A 15,493-nucleotide genomic window follows, 5' to 3' on the forward strand; every position below is an offset into this window, starting at 1 on the left:
AACTGCGAACTGTATGTATCAGCTAGAGGAACAAACTCGTTTCCAATGTGTTCACCACCGTCTTCTGCGGGAGCCAAAGAGCAATTCCTATTCCAACGACTTTCCGTAAAAACGTCTCATATCGTGAGACATTGTTAAATATATTACGCCGTTGGCTTTTCTCTCCTGGTACCACCGTGTAATACATATGTATGCGCGTACGGAGGAAGCTATTTCGATAGGAGATCACGTGCCTACGGGGTTTTACAGTCCGCGCGTTGATCAGAGTCTAGACGGCAGGTCTGCCAGTGATCCAAAATTCACTTCAATTTCTGTCAGACGATAGGTATCGTATGTAGGTATCGCGCATCGCGTGTCAAATTGATATATTCACTAAACTGGGGTAATTTTTCATCTCCTACACGGAAAAAAATTTAGCTAAATTTAGTCGTAAAATAGGGATAACTAATTTTTTTGCAGCAAGAGCTATATTTTTTGCAGCGAGAGCTAAAGTTTAGCAATAGTAGCAAAACCTTTTGTTCTCGCTGCAAAAAATGTTAGTTATCCTTATTTTACGACTTATTTTAGCTATAGTAGCTAATCTTTTTTTTCCGTGTAAGTTTAAACTTTAAATAAATCAACGTCGAATATCAAGCCATATTCATAGCATTGATGTTAATTGAATTACATTCTGTTACTATATTCTCTTTATAAAGTTCTATTGTGTAAATGTAAAATATGATTTTTTTAAATCAACGCTATTCAGATATTCTCTCTTTTGCTGCATACAAAGACGAGTAAGACGCACAAGCTTCGTGAAGAGAAATTTCTCGATGTTATCTTTCTTTGGTACGTCTCTTCCTTCCCCCTTTATTCTGTCTGACTTCTCATTTCCCGCTCCCTACGTTCCCTTTCCCCTTCGTTCATGGATATTCCTATGTTTTCACAACCTCCAAGTTTTCATGTCCCTGGAATATCCCTTCATTCCAAGTTTCTTCGGCTCGTTCCCGCGACTTCAGTCTAATAAGACTGCAACGTCGCCATCGAGATAGACGCATGGACGTATATATCCATACCTAAATCCTAGGGTACATAGTTGCTGGTATATAAATACTGGCGCATACCAGCGTACGGAGATGCGCGCACTAACATCAGCGTGGCCGCCGACGTTTCTCGCTGCAATGGTAACTCGACAGCGACATTCCTTCGTCTGATCTTCTTTGTTCATCTGGCGACTTACGCTTTTACGTTGCCAATCTTCACGTCAACAATGTAATATGCTTTAGTCTTACGGCGGAGACAAATAAAATTTCGCGAGCAAGACCTGTTCCTGATGAGAAAAGTTAAGGGGCGCTTAGTCTTGAGAAATTTGTCCCTTTCATTCGATAACTAGACGTAAGATAATGGCGGTAATAACGCTTTCTGGCAATGGAAGAAAAAGGGTTGACATTACGGGACTTCATAATCCTCAGAGTAATCAACGATATCTTTGTTGTAATTTTTTCATTGTATCTTGTTAAAAACTTGTGTATTTTATTTATCAGTTTATTTATTCACGTAAGAATATGACGTGAGTATATACTTTCATTAGGTAATGTATCAAGACATCCAAGTAATTAATATTCGCATCTCGACAAGACAATAAATTTCATCAAAATAAGCATGTGGCAGCAATGTAGACAACACGTTAGATCGGCTCACATTTATAACTTTGCTACAAACTGGACATTCATAATAGGTGGTGTAAAGATGGTAACGATGGTAACCAGTTGAACAAAGCGTCCGCGTAGAAACATAAAATCGGACATTGTGACTACCAGTACGATCGTCTGCGTGTATGAGCGTAAAGAATCCTCTTTACGATATCGTAATGCGGGTTTCGAGGTGTGCAACGGGTTATGCGGCGACCTAGCCGGCTAATTAAGTAGTACCGGTGGATTTTCGATCCGCGGATCGTGGCAAGTTTAATTTACCTATTAATATCCTCGAGAAACTCCCATATCGGAATAATTCCAGCAAGAATGCAATATGCTTAATCAACTCGACCCTTTACGGAGATTATCGTGTTTTATCGTCGTTCCGTGATAAAAATTGCTCTAATTTCCAAAGTAAAATGTATTTACATATTAGATGGCTGCGTATTTCAATCGGTATGAAATTTTAAGATATTTTAGCACGAATTCTTTTCTGATCGAGTGACACACGTTCATGTTAGCAACGTTACAAGCGCGCCATGTTATACAAGCAAGTTTCACGAACGCGCGCGCAGGAAACTGAAACGCGAAAACATGTGGAAGACATGTGACAGAAAGTCTGAACCGATGAGAACATTTTAAGACCGATTCAAGTTACGTCCATTTCAAATGCAAAATTACGTTCTACATAAACATTATGCATGTACATAAATATTACAAAGTGACGTAATGTTATAAAGTGATCTAATTGTTTCAATTATAAATAATCGATTTACTAGCTCTGTTATAATTTCAGGGAAAAAATAAAAAATAAAATCTGCGAAGCGTCCATTTCCTGATGAAACGAAGCGTACCTCTATTCAAGCGATTGTAATCAAGAAATTGGCCCAACACGATGGATAAAATCGATAAACCATGACGCAAGGAAGAAATGCGAAGCAACATACTCAAGAATCTAATCAGAGTTACGTCGTAACATTCTATTTTTACCTGCTACGTCTCTTCTTACCTATTGTTCAATTAATTACATTGCCGAAATAAAACATGAAATATTTAGCGAAAAATGTATTTTCTCCTTTTTCGATATCTTGATATTTATAATATGACACTGATATTATATATACTAATATTTAAATAACTGATGGTCAATTTGTAATATCTATTTTTTGCTATATAAAGACTGTGTTATTAATTTATTGATATTAGACTTTTATAATTAAGCACGTATTCTTTAAAACTCATAACTTTCATCACTTTTTCCACATATTTCAGTCTATAGAAATACTTGATGCTTTAGTTGCATTGTATAAGTGTAGGTGAAAAGAGAAAGATTCTGGCGAGATTTCGAATACGAGCAAAAGCGATTGGTTCTAGGAAAGACGAAAGAAGAGCAGTTGGAATGAATCACGCACGTAGATGGGCAGATAAATAGGAGTTTACTCAATCTCCGGTGCGAAAACGTACGGCAAACGACATTGGAACTGCTCGGGTGTACTCATCGATGTAAATAACGGGGTGAGGAAATCCTCGTCGGGAGCGTCTGTACGTGCGGCCATTACGATAGATTGGATCCTTTTTGCGAATAACGTACGTATCGTTTTTTGATAATTACATCGCCATAATTTTCGTAAAGGTTTCTTTACCTTTCTTTGCTGATACTATCTTATCTGATCGACAAACAATTTCTAATAAAGTCAATCAAGATCGAGGACAGTGCAATAGGCGATTGAATTAATTATAAAAATGTGAATTCTTTTTTTATAATTAATTTATTATCTACTATTAAGAAATAATTATTTTTTATCTATTAATTTTCTGATTAATAACTTATAAAAATATGTAGAGCGTCATTCTTTATCAGAGAATATCCTAAACTTATTACTATATTATAACTCAATAATATTCCAAACACTAATGTTTCACATTAATATTTATTAATAATAAAACACCGTTCTTTCAGAAAAATAATAGAAGCGAAAAGAAGCGTGTATAAAACACTGTAAGTATTAGATTAAAGTAGAATTGCATTCTACCCCAAGGGCCAAGACCTATGAAATAACTCGAATATGTCGGGTCCACGTATTTATTTAAGACTTGAGAAATAATCAACAGGGTGGCGGACATAACTCCCTTATCGCGCAGATATAGTTGTAACAGCGACAATGTTACACATCCAGCCCGTGCGACGGTGTGCGAGTAAATTTCATAGCGCGGACGAGGACCGCAGCCCGCAATAAAAGACGAGCGCATGCACGGCCGTGCTCGTATACTGGAAGACCAATGGCGACGCGTGAAAACGCACGACAGTGCACAGTGGGTCGAAAAGAGGTGAGCTATGTGTGTGGGCAGACATATGGGCGAACACGGACGACAGGGCAGCGGACGACACGCGAAAATGTTGCAGCGGCTGCACCGGCTACTGCGGCAACGCTGCGGTTCAGTTTATTCATGCCCGACAAAATATTTCATGCAAGTCGGCGAGAAGGTTTTCGGTGGATTATGCACGGAAGACATTGTACCGGCTAAAATCGTCCGGCTATCAAAAGTTGGCTCCACGCTACGCGCTACGCGCTTAATATCGTACCCTTCGTCTAAGGCCGCCACGGCACTTAGTTAGGTATGTTGAGGAAGGAAAGGGTGATTTATAATTTTAACTATGTCGGGGATTTGCATCTCCGATTATCTTAACTTCCTGTGCAATCTACTATTTCTTCCAGTCACGACACCGCTCGCATGTCGCATAGATTTCATCAGACATGCAATTTCTTTAACAAAAAACTAATTTATTATTCCAGTTTTATCCTAAAAGCAAGGAATAAAAAATGAACTAAAGTAAAAAGCAGGAAATTAATATTATTAGTAAAACAATTATTCAAAAATATCCTATTTATATCTAAAAAAGTACCTAATCAAAAATTCATGAAGATATTTTAGACTGAAACGAAAAGTTTGATATTACAAGTCATCGAGACGTCAATAATATGTTAAAAAGAATAGAAAAAGCACGTTTTGTTTAAATTCTTAGACTCTATACATATATGTACATATAATTAATACCGCAAATGCTAGTTTTGTTCTTTATGTATCGTGACAGGATAGAAGCGAGCGGCTGAAAAGGCGTTTCGAAAAAGCGAAATAAACGGCGAAGGAAAGTATCTCATGGCGTAAAATAGAAGACGCCTTGCGCTTCCCCCGTTTCACACGAAAAACAAAGAACTGATACTCCAAAGTATCATTCGCATCGAGACGTCATATGTAGAATGCACGTGTGTGCTATATATATGACCACCTCGAGCGTAAATCTTGCGGGACATGGCGCTTAATTGTACAATTGTAGTAAATCAAGCGATCAGCGGGAAACCGTAATTATCCGTGCGCGCGGACAATGATAAATCATTTAGTAAGGATGTGGAACTATAAAATGTAATAGCACTAGTACCACGGCTGTTACAGCGAAGTATATAAAATCCACGTTTCGCGTTTCCCACTGCATGGGCTCGTTCAAAACGTATCGTATAAGAAAGAAGCGACTACGGGGCATATTTTGCGCGAGATATACACGTTATTTCCATTGTATAATAAAGTTTGTTAAACATTACGCCCGTTATTGCAATATTGTGAGTATAAAGTGAAATAGTCAAGTATTAAATTTCTCTCGATGCGACGGCAATGGTAGTCGGAGTATAGATAGAATATAGATTTCTTTTTCTTAATTTATTTTTATTTATTTCATGTACTTATTTCGTTTATTTATTTATTCTTTTAATTCATTTATTACTCTAACAACGATAAACTATTATGCTCTGATTAAAAAGAACAAAAAAAGAAAAGAAATAAAGCAATTATTTCGAAGATATAAGATCAGTTATGAAATATTATAAATTTTGATTAACGCATGTGTAAACTGATGAAAGAAATAAGTAACATTTTAGTAAAAATTTTGCGAAACTACTCTTACTTCATGTTTAAATTAAATATGCGACTTTATGTGTCAGTTTTTAATTTCTGGATACGAAAAAACCAGAGTTAGAATTTCTTGTAAAGAAACATTAGCGATTTATGCTTTATGTTTCTCTAATCTCACATTATTTTATTGAATTCTCTCGAATAAAATATTCTTGGAATCTTTATTTATTATCCAACCGAACCTATATCGACTTCAGATATAGATACGATATCTATAATACGAGTGTGTGCATACGGCAAACGATTAATAGGAGAAAGCATACAGTACGATTTGCAAATATAAAATATTGACGCTCTCATGTTGATAAAGCCACCCATTATCCTAGGATATCACCGCGCGCCATCGTTAGGCGTCCATCCTAACTACCATCGCGTTCCCCAGCTGTGCGTAGCTACGTATAAGTGTATCTATGAGGGTGCGTGTAAAACGCACACCGTAAGCCGTCGTCGATGTTACACGCGCGTGGTAACATCGGAGGGAAGGTGTGGGTGCAGTTCGGTGGCATTTGTTCCGGAGCAAGTGCTCTACGGCGGGGCGGGGGACGCGACGGAGGGGATGATGTATAAAATTAGAAAAAATGTAGGAAAACTGACCTGCGTAGATGACGTAGCGGGGACCATATGGAATCGTAGTCGAGTCGCCAAATTCAAGTAGATCACGTGGCCACGCATGTTCCCGGCTCCGGAGCAAGAGAGAGAGAGAGAGAGAAGCGCGGATTCCATAATGCTTTTTTTACGCATGCGCGTTACCGAAACGACGTTCGTTCACTCACTCATACGCGAGACGACGAATGAGGGCTTCTAATCCGTGCGAAAAAACGGTCACGCTCGCGTCTACGTCGATCGCCGCCGGCGCGATGAGGCGCGTCGCCGACGACGCGCGGCGAGGTTCAGACCGAGATTTGGTAAACCCGGCCGATCGGGCCGGTCGTGTGTCGCGGCTCCAACTGTTCACAGTTAGTTCCTGCGGCGCTCCTCCACTTCCTCCCTGTCCTCGGTATGCACATACACGGAGAATAACGAACGGCAGGCGCGTATCCACGATATACATACGTGTGACGGGGCCGAGTCACGTGTCGATTACGCGTCCTTCTCGCCGCGACTTCGCGATCGTCGTAATTGTTCATAATGCTCACGGTAAATCTGGTCTATCTTTACTACTTACCCCCTCCCCGCGGCGATCGGGGGGGGGGCAGCAGGGGATCGCGATTTCGACAAAGCGAGCGACCGACGCTTGGATTCACGCGACACATTTGTACTAATTGAATATTGAATTGCTCGTATGTACCGTGCGATGGCGCGCGATCGATCTTTCGGCGGTTACTCCTTACTCCTCCGAAGTTAGGCGCGACAAATGACGTCGGATCGAACTCGAACGTCTGTCTGACTGGGTAGCAGACGACATAATCGGGAGGCATGGGAAACGCGCGCGAGCTCGATTTCGCCTGGCGCTGTCGTCGTCGTCGTCGTCGTCGGTCGTCATCGCTACCCTCGTCACTTTCGTCGCCGCAAAGGTGTTTTCGCTACCGTCGTAGGTGGCGGCGGGCGGCGGCGGCGGCGGCGGCCGTTTCGGTCCTAAGTAAAGGTAACGCCGCCGTCTGAAGATCCCCAGAAGCGAGACGCGAGAGGAAGAGCCGGAATAAAGTGGGGGGGGTTTATGGGTTTGCATCCTATGTACTCCATCGTATCTCTAGTTATGGCTTCACGACAAAACCCACGTGTATAACCTCTCCTCGCCGGCGCGGCGTTACTCCCGTCGCGCCGGTGTATCCCGTATCCCTGTATTACAATTCCGTCTCACACGTACGTACGTATCGCGCGCGCGCGCTCGCTCGCGTGTGTGCGCGTGCGCTTACGAAAACTGCGGCGCGCGGATATGATGCGAGCTCTCCGTGTAATCGGCACCCCGCGCTTTACGAAGCAACCCTCCTGAGTGTCTGTATATGCAGACGCTGAGTGCATTTTAGTAAAATTGAGTTGCCGCGCGTTCCCTTATCATCTTAGCCATCTATTCCGGAGTCTGCACCTTGGCTTCGAGATACGATATATGCCATGCATTATACGTATATCGCGTTTTGATTATGATGCGAAAGTTTTCCCGGAAGTACATTTAGCCATAATTTTTTTGCTAAATTAAAAAAATCGTATGAGTATCATACGCGATAGACAGATATGTCTATCATGTAAATTGTCTTATTCGCGCGTATATATTTATGAAAACATAAAATATAATTTATACAACTCGTTGATATTTTGCCGAGCCATGTGTAATGAGTATTAATTTGATTGATGCACCCTTTTTATTGATACGTCATTATTTCATTGTGTGTCAAGGCAAGTAGTAAAATTGTTGAGATAAGTTTCTGCAATGAAATTATACATTTAAAGAAGATACAAATGTTATAAAAGCTTGGAAAATTGTTATAAATATATGTTGCGCATATATGTCAAAGAATATAAATATAAATTTTATGAAGGCATAACGAGCTATTATGTTGCAGCTGAATTCTTTATTGTAGAATAATTTGGTGATGTCAAAAGGCGGGAAATAGCCAGTCGCGTCGATAAAGCAGAGCACTATACATTATCGATTTGAGGCGCATAGTGCTATTGTAAGATGGATATGTATATAAAATAGTACGCTTTTTAATATTTTTAATGTATTTTAAAATATATTAATATATCAAACAATTAAACAATTTGTCAAAACAATTAATTAAAATTACCATCAATTTTTTTTAATAATTAATATTAATACATACTGTGCAAACAGTATTTTGTATAACATTTTATATAATGGCATAAAATTGTATGTGATGCAAAAAAATTCATATTTCGAAAATAATGTATTCTAGAATTGATTCAAGTCTATTATTATTATTGGATGAAATTACGTTTTAATTATATTTTTAATATACGATATATGTGTACATATAACAATTATTGTTTCATATAGGTGAAAGATTAAGTGCATAAAAATTTCCGTTCGAAATCATAGTGGAACACCTGCAAGCTGAACACAACCTGAACGCGCATCCAGTGGCATCCACTCCTATCGGATGTTTTAGACCGAAGAAAGAAGGATGGCTAGAATCATCGGAGAGATGGAAGCGCATGTCGCGATGGTCTGGAAGGGGAAACACGGTAGACGGCAGCCATGATGGTACGGACAAGCCAATCGCTGCACCGCTTCGAACTGTTACTGCATAATGGCCGCGTGGCTCCGCCCAATGTAAAACTCGATGGACGTTACGCTTATTGGACACGAAAGCGTTAAAAATTTTATTGCCCGCCTGGCAGTTACACCCCGCTTTTGAAACTGTCCCCTGCTATGATCCCTTCCCTTTCCATTCGCTAATCGTAAAAACCCGACGAACCGATCTGTGAGAGCTGTAGTTTCTTTAGTAAACTTACGCCCCCCTGAAATGTACTATATTTTACAAAATTTACTTGTCCCGATAAAGAGTTGAGCTTCATTAATAATCAGGTGTCATCCACAAAATTAAAATTCAGATACAATAACCGCGATGTATGGGTTTCAGACCATGGAGATCAAAAATGGAAATCTATGATATTAATAATACAATAATTATGAATCGGAATAATGGATTTGAAGCTATTTTATTATAAATATTTCTATATATACTATAGTGCAAAAAATAGGAGTTTATAATTTTTATTTTAGAAATATGACAGAAGTAAAAGAGGAGATTTGCAAGAGTATACGCGCGCGTGATTAAGAAATATTTTGAAAGTAATTTTCGAAAATTTATATATAAATACAAAAAATTCTAATATAAGTTTACAGCTTGCAGCTATCACGTGGTTTGCTATATTTACAGTACGCAGAAGTAAATTATCAAATAATTGCGTAAAACGATTTATCGTTAACGATAATAATAAGGTATTACATTCAATGGCATGAAAAGGAGTAACAGGTAATTTTCAGCGTATCCGCGAATTGTTATTTATAACTGACAGTCAGACATTGCGTAACATGTGTGATCTCATATTGCACGCATAAAAAGGAACAACCTTTACTTGTGAAATACAAAACTCGATAATCTTACATTTAATACCAGAAATGCAACGTTTCTTCGTGTTGTATTTTATGTTAATGCAAATTTACAATTGCATAATTGAAACAAGGTAGAATAATTGAAGTGCTTACTTAGCTAATAAAGTTCTTACTCTACTTCTCCTTTTACTCATTAGAATACCGCTACCTTTCATTATAGTCATACCACGCTGTATAAATTTTTAAAACCCTACACAATGAACATTACAGAATTATTCGTGATTAATTTTTTGTAAACATAGAGAAAGAATTATGTTGTAGACTGACGTGCAGAAAAATAATAGTCTTGCATTATGCATGTTTCTCATCTGCATTGCAAAACGCGGAAATTGTTAAAAATATCCACCAGCTTATCAGACTTAGTTACAATAAACTTATCAGACTAAGTTTATTGCAACTTATTGACTAAAACACAGCATTATACGCCTCAAACGTAATTTTTTTTAAGTTTAAATCATTTTTGAAAAATTATATAATGATATTAAAGATCATACTAAAGATTCTAATTTAAGTCATCGAATATTTTATAAATTATAAATGAGAAAAACTTAAAAGATAACCACATAGAATTTTATTTTATTGTATCGCGTGTTTGCCTAATTATTCCGCCGTATCGTGCGTTGTTTTTCGGATGACACTCCGACGACTTTATCAAAATGATTAGCGTACAATTGCGCACCCCGACCAACTGCTTTTAACCACGACTGGTTGCATGACGTCACGTCATTCACTCAAACCTACTACCGCGCGTGCTTATCTTACCATCACGGCCCGTGCCGCGAAAGTAGCCGTATGCGAAATGATGTTTATCTCACAGATTGCCGATTGATCTAAATGGTTGAGCTTAATGTGAGCAATAAATACTTATTTTCTAGAGCAATTCGTGGATGTTAATTCGTAAATAATTAAAATGGTCTTATAAAAACTAGATTTTTAATATAAAATATAATATTATAACAGTGGAAGCAATATAAGTGCAATATAAGTGCAATGTTTATATGGCGTAAAGTAGAAAAATGTAATAAAATAAGGAAAAATGTTATAAATTAAAAATACATCGCAAAGAACTATTGTTACACTCACCTGTGCTGACGATCGACGAATTTTAGACATCCAATGGATACCACATTCGTCGCGATGCAACACAGAAATATCCATCACTTTCGCACGTATGATTTCTCTATAATTATGACAATATATATCGAATTGAACAAATGACTCGCGTTTGTTTTAGCGACAAACCGAGATACCGCGACAAGCTATCTTGTCTTAACATTCACGTAAGAGAAAAATATTCGATGTTATTAACGACAAGTAAACGAGATATTGCTTTACTTTCACAAATAAATAATGTAATATATATTTTAATTTATTTTATTCACATAGTAATATAATTTCTGAGCTTGTATACTGCCTTAATTCGATTTAATATACTCCAGATTGGAATAAAAATGTAGAAAATTTTACAATTTAAATAATTGTATGGAATTAACAGATTTATCTATGAATTGAATGATATAGTTATAAATAATTCATAAATTCTTATACCTTCTTTCTTATTTTTTTAAATACTGTACTATTCTTCTGTTTTTCTTTTAAAACTTTATGATTAAATAATCCTCAAATTATATTTGTTTTTTTACGTACATTTTTAGATAAAATAAAATTTATTTTGTCGAAAATAAGATAACATAACAAAATTGAAGTCTGCAATGTCAAAAACTACCCTGGAACACTTAACGAATTCACGTAAATTATTCAGAAATTGAAAGAAGTGAATGTAACAATAACAGGAGCACGCCACGATCTTGTTCCTTCTTTTTTAGATCAGTTTCTTCAGATTCTTCGATTTCTTTAAAGAATTCTGAAACACTTTCGTTACAAGATACCGCTTCAGACTGACGATATTTCGTGCTTCGCTTCAGTTAATCGTTTCGCTAATCGTTTAATCACATTATCGCTTCTTCCAGACTCAACAACAACCGGATATGACGATACGACATATGTAAATCCGTACGATCTCGGAATAATCAAAAATCGACACACGACGTCACTTGAACGATCCCGAGAATATACTGTCTGCGCGTCTGCTTGCGTTAGTCACCGGCGACACGCGACGAATACAAGATCACAACGTGACAACGAACGTAGTCACGGCTTCGCTTATCTGTTCTCGTAGGTCAGGGAATCGTGGCCGGGGCCGAGGCCGGGGCCAGAACCGGGTTCAAGACCGTCCATGACTCTCGCGAATACCGTAGAGACCCTCCACTCCACTTGCGAATCTTGCGATGCGTGCCACACATGACACGTTTCTCGCTCGTGTCGCAGTCTTCGTCCCACGAAAGTGCGAAAGATATGATAGGGGTCACCATGATTATTTACTTGTTTCGGAACTTGTATACGAAAGATAGAAGACCGGCGATACCGCGGAATAGTAGCCGGGGGGGCGACCATGTGCTTCGCGGGGCTCACGAACGTAACTGCGCCTGCGCCCCTTGCCTAAGCTTGACCCCTACGCACGTCACCAGAGAGAAGAGAGCGATGGAAGAGCTCTCTTCCCCCTCGTTCTTGTCGCTATGGTCGCTATATGTGCTCTCCCTGCGCGCGAGCTACACACGCGGAGATGGATACGCCATAAAACCCCGTCAGAGTCAACTGTAACAACCCTCCGAGCCGCGAGCGTGTGTGGGTGCGGGAGGAGAGAAGGAGTGAGAGAGAGAGAAAGAGAGAGAGGGAGAAAAAGAGGAGGCCCTTTGAAGGAGGGTGAGGTGTTGCGAGATACATGTTTGTCCATCGAGTAGCACATTATGTTCTTGCACAAAGAACACGTCGTCATTTTATCCTCCACTTTTCTCCTACGGACAGGCTTTATATACTTGCCAGTTATTCACTTGTGTTTTCCCGAATTTCTCAGGAAGTCGCGTGAGATTTTTCACGTTACAAAAAAAAAATGAATAAATCGAAATCGATAATCGACAAATAAACGCAGATTAGCGATACGCAGATATCAATCTGAGATCGATGTTTTCTTAACAAAAATATGGAAGTACATGAAATTTTTATGTTACAACTTGACGTCATTAAATTGTGTTATTTCTTCCTCTTGAAATTTTTTAAATATTATTTGTCAGAACACATAGGATGAAATGGATACTAGATATTATGTAAAGATTTTTCTTATTTTAATTTAAAACTTGTTGAATTTTCAATCCACAACCACTAGCGTTTCCTGCTGAACTGAGAATACATTTTAGTGCAGTACGTAATGTTGTTTCGAAATGCTTTATATTCTTTATGTAAAATCAAATTCAATGAAAAATTAACTGTAATAATCACAGAAATTATACTTAGATAGAAGATAGATAGCTTTCATTTTGTCTTAAAAAATCTTTGATCGTGCGATACATTTGAAAGGATAAAGAATAACTATATAATAGAAAATATCACGATGAGTGTCGAGGCAAGCCTCAAGTTATAAATACAATATTACAATAATTTTAAGAAAACATTATTCTCTTCGCGACACGAATCTAATTCGGTAAGAAAAGTTTGACGTATTAGCGCGATTATCCGTTATCAGATACTCCGGAACCGGAAGCGTATACGCGAAGAGGACACCTTGCAAATATGATTATTCATGAAATTATGTAAACACGCGCATGGAGAAGATCGCGAACAGCACCGACACCAGTTACTGATCTCTCGACTCTCGCCGTGCTCCGGGAGCATCCCGTGCATCCGATGCACCCCCTTTTACGCACTTCCTCCGGCCACCGTCGAGTTTCCTTCACAGGTATACCCATGCGCACTACACGAAAAACGAAAGAGGCAGCATCGAACGAAGAAGGTGAACCTTATTCGCGTATCGAACATTCGCGTCACGTAGGTATAGTCAGTACGAACCCCGTGGACACAAAGGTTACGAACCAATGGCGTCAGGGTGGGCGGTCACTGGTTACTCTTTATTTTTAATGAAATGCACATTCCCATTACTTTTGCACGTACGAAATAACGATAACGCTTGATGCCGCAGCGCCTCTTTATGATGCGCCTTTTATAAGGCTTTGCGTACAAAGGATATTTCAGCGTAATATCATACGTACCTATCTCCGTTTTATTACTCAGAAATAATAAAGAAACGTCATTCAAATATAATAAATTTATAATCAAGTTTGGTATTTATTAACAGAAGTTAAAAGAATTATCGAATACTTTTTATTTTTTACGGAAGTTTAATTTTTTCTACATACAATCTGCCAAAATGGTATTCTTTCACGAAGAATAAAGATAATGTGATGTTGATATTTGTATCAGTTATTGTACATACGCGAGATGAAAGTAAACAGATAATCTTCAATTCATTGTCAATCAATTTTACAATTTAAAAAATTACAATCACTTGGTTACGCTTTAAACTTTTCAAATGCATTAATTTCAATGCAGAAGGGAAATAAGCTTTTAACTTAACGGCAGGAAGAATGCAGGATGCTAAAAAATAACAAGAGAATATTTTCAGAAAAGTTTCACTCGCAATAGAACGATACTAAAATATTATAAAACCCTATTAGCAGAGAAAACATGTATTGTAACTTGTGTATTTTATTTATAAATGTAAATATGATATGTATATATTTTTGTATAATACGCGCTTTTGCACCACGCGTAATCTTTGACCCATGTTGTGACAGCCATTATTGTCAGGAATATGTACGTATCACTTAGCATATTTACTCAGTGATCGCCGTTTTTTGTTCGTTAGCCGTGCGGAATAATATTTGATTATAAGAATTTTGTTATGTTTACGTCATACGTAAAGATGAGATAAAAAGTATAAACTTTATAATTTTTTTATAAATTTACAGAAAATTATTTAATTTAAAATACGCTCTGTAAATTAAGAAAGATTTGTTTATGCTTATGTACAGATTCAAAAATATGATTAATCCAAAATTTATATTCTTTAATTGATATGCTCTTCTTTCTATTTTAACGTGAATGCAATGAGCAAGTTAATTATTGTCGCTATATATGGAACGCGACATTGAAACCATTCTTATTTTTCTGACAATTTAAATAAAGTCCTTTGAAGTGTGTTAAAGAAATAAAACTGAAATCGACAGAATTTTTGGTACGGTTTCGTTCTAAACTTCGGCTTTCAAAAGGGGTGACCGTATAAAAACTTAGGTCAAAATTGGAGACCACAACCTACTTTCACTTCATGAAATTCATCTGGCGTCTACATAAAATATACTTTATTATGAAAAAATGATACCCTAGCTGCAGGAAGTAAAAGAAAGTCAAGAGAAAGTTGCGAGCGTCTCGTGGACACACATCATTAGATTTTACTCAAAACGTGTTTAGAATATAGCAATGTTAAAATGTTGAATACTATAAAACGAATAATGCAAATTAATTGGATGTATTTTACGGAAAACTTGGCTTTTAATATTTCTCTATTAACGTGCGAAATAGTATTGGTTTTTTTACTTATTGTTAGCAATTTTCGTATAAAAGTTATAAACTTAATCTCTGCTATGTGCAACCGCGATTATACGATCATTATCTACATCAGATATTTTAAATTGCAGTTTAACATAATTTAATACGTAAATGAAAAATGGCTGAACATTATAATTTTTTCCAGATCAACAGTGACTACGTGTATTGACTATACGTACATACATGTATATGTCAGTTTCTATATGTATACATGTATGTATATCTGCCTGGAAAGGCTTCGTGTCAACCGACTAAGTCTACTGTTTATTCAGGTTTA

General features: G+C 37.5%; 1 long non-coding RNA gene across 1 annotated transcript in view; it reads left to right on the plus strand.

Moving 5' to 3' along the window:
* Positions 1 to 403: 403 nt before the first annotated feature.
* Positions 404 to 15,493, plus strand: part of LOC139770494 (uncharacterized) — a 189,728-nt gene continuing 174,638 nt past the window's right edge. The window contains exon 1 of the long non-coding RNA XR_011717771.1: positions 404 to 594. This is a non-coding gene — a long non-coding RNA (uncharacterized lncRNA). The remainder of the gene's footprint in view (positions 595 to 15,493) is intronic.

This window comes from Temnothorax nylanderi, unplaced genomic scaffold, assembly GCF_030848795.1.
Source record: "Temnothorax nylanderi isolate EJ_2023f unplaced genomic scaffold, tnyl_v1.0 TNYL_tig0030_pilon, whole genome shotgun sequence".
Classification (NCBI taxonomy): domain Eukaryota; kingdom Metazoa; phylum Arthropoda; class Insecta; order Hymenoptera; family Formicidae; genus Temnothorax; species Temnothorax nylanderi.